Source organism: Berghia stephanieae, chromosome 2 (genome assembly GCF_034508935.2).
Source record: "Berghia stephanieae isolate SIO BIC M18660-M18661 chromosome 2, UCSD_Bste_1.3, whole genome shotgun sequence".
Taxonomy (NCBI): Eukaryota; Metazoa; Mollusca; class Gastropoda; order Nudibranchia; family Aeolidiidae; genus Berghia; species Berghia stephanieae.
The window spans coordinates 126,740,858-126,743,357 of record NC_088361.1 but is presented as its reverse complement, the minus strand read 5'-3'; the positions used below and the strand labels follow the sequence as shown (position 1 = coordinate 126,743,357).

At 40.3% G+C, this 2,500-nt stretch overlaps 1 protein-coding gene across 10 annotated transcripts in view; it reads right to left on the bottom strand.

Annotated features, from left to right (window-relative positions):
* Window positions 1–2,500, bottom strand: part of LOC144966545 (protein unc-13 homolog B-like) — a 299,970-nt gene that overhangs the window by 150,100 nt on the left and 147,370 nt on the right. The window lies entirely within an intron of this gene.

Genomic DNA, 2,500 nt, shown 5'->3' with positions numbered 1-2,500 from the left:
TTGAGGTAGCGGCAGTGAGAAAAAAGTAACTCTCTGACTTAATTGAAGCCCAATTAAAATCGAAGTTACTATTGGTTATAATAGCTGGGTCTGCAGGAAAACCAAGATAAACAATGTGAGTGATTAGGATTCTATAAAAATTTAGTCTCATCGTCGTGGTGTTCGTTCTGCTGGTCATCATTCTAAATCTAATTTTAACAAAAGTTAAATCAAAAACACACGGGAATTTAGAAGTTATCTCGATTCATGTGGCCTTTACCGGCTAACGCAAAATACCTTTCGCGTTGCCCGTTTCGAGCCGAAATAAGTCCCAAAAAACCCTTGTACGTAGATTCCCTGACTTCTGACAGAGATGCATATACGAGATGGAAGTCGGTTAGGACGAATTCAATCCCTCGAGGGGGCTGAGACATGGACTCCTCGAAACTGGAGAAGTTGCCAGGCTTTTCCACAGAGGAGACATTGGATGGCAGCGAAACGGCTTCGGTCGAGAACCTGCTTAACATCACGCTCACTGCATCAGTGGGGACTTTCCACCTGTCAAACATGTACCCTTTGTAGTAACCAACCCGAAACCACAGAGCATCTAGTTAAACGGTGTGTTGTGACGAAGCTTGCGATGGGTTTGCGACGGTGCACGAGTGCGGTAAAGAATTTGCTGATTGGGTCGATCGTCATAACATAGTAGTGTGAGCACCATTAGAAGCTGCTTCCATGCAGTTTCCCCGACTCTGGCCGGGGTTGCACGTACGAGTTGGAAGTCGACTTGGAAAAATTCGGTCCCTCGTGGGGGGGGGGGAGGAGTCGATGTAGTCTTCTCGAAACTGGAAGAAAAATTACCAGGCTTATAATGTGCCAGCAAGAGGAGGAATAGGGGGCTGCAGACAAATGTATAGAAACTCTCTAACAGCGGCCACCCTACATAAGTGGGGACTTTACACTTATCGCACATGTACACAATTCGTCAAAGGATCCGAAACCTCAGAACATCTGGTTGAGGGTTGAATTGTGACGAAGCTGCAGGGCATGTTCGCGACTTTACACTTATGCGCCAACAAATGTGCCACCTGGATAGAACTTCATAACATTGTAGTGTAAGACAAAACCATAAGAAGCTGCTGCTGCCACCAAGCAACCCGATAATTACCGAAAGGACAGACAGCCCCATAAAATAACCGATGGTACCTAAGGCAGGCCTCGTGGATGAAAAATTGTGACTTTGAGTCCAAATCAATGAACCATCGGGGAGACCACCAGGGCAACGAACGACAGAGAGGGTTGGGAAGGCATGATTGCCTACGCTCGGAAGCAAGGCACCTGATGATGATCAGTGACCTATCATGAAAAATTAGATTGAGGATATCTAAAAATTCTCGTGTGTATTGAATAGTAATAAGTGGAAGGTCAACAACCTTATATGATATGATGAAGTTTGCATTATTGATGCAATCAATAGATGTGCCAAATGGATGATGGCTGTGCCTGGACGTAGTCAAATCTAACTTAGAACGACAACAAATTTTCCCCTATTGGTTAAAGAGTTTTTAGTTCATATAATAATCTCAGATTTAATATGTAAGGGAATAAACAGTATTATTAAAAATATTAATTACCATATGCATAATTGCACCCAGTGTTTAACGACTTAAACATCGAGATAATGAAAAGCAGCTTATAAAATCCATCCTTAACAAAGAACACTGATTAATATTTGATAATGATGCTATTCATATTGTCTACACAGCAGAAATAAATGCAATAAAAATAAATCATGTCACATGTCCAGTCTGGAGTAGTGTGTAATGAAAGTGTTTGAGTCTTAAACTGTATATATTCATGGGGATCTGGACCTTTGGTAATGGCATGTCGTAAGTCATAAGAGAACATAGTTTTTTTCAATGTGAATAAGTAAATAAATAAATAATAAAGAAAAGATCAGATTTCTTTTGCACGGAGATATTAATGAGAAAAATGGCAACGATTGGATGTTGGTCTGTTTGTGTTTTCAATATATAATCACAAGCTATTGTAGTACTTTGTCCATCATTGCACTCGACCGACTTTATCAATAGTAACAAATTCTATTTTTAGAAATTACAAGTTCGGCAACTTTTATACAAGTGATTCAACCTCTTAAATATGTAAACCAATTCTCGATAAAGGCCAGTAATTGTAGCACTGAGTGGTCTCACTCACACGGTCTCACTATATTCACGTGTAATATGAGTACCTGGCCTGTGACAGCGTTGTCTGTAGAAAACAATGTAATATCGCCTTAAGAAGTCTGGGCCTACATTAATGTCAAGTGTTGGTTGTGACCATTTGTAAAGCGATTTGAGTACATTTAATCATTTTTGTGCTGTAGAAAAATTTAAAGTGTCTTTCTCATTATCTCATTATTAATGAAAATTTGTCCCAATGGTACTACCAGGCCCAGCCTTCGGATGTAGGCAATACGTCTCTAATGGACAACAGAGGTAGAAACGTTAGACTTTACACA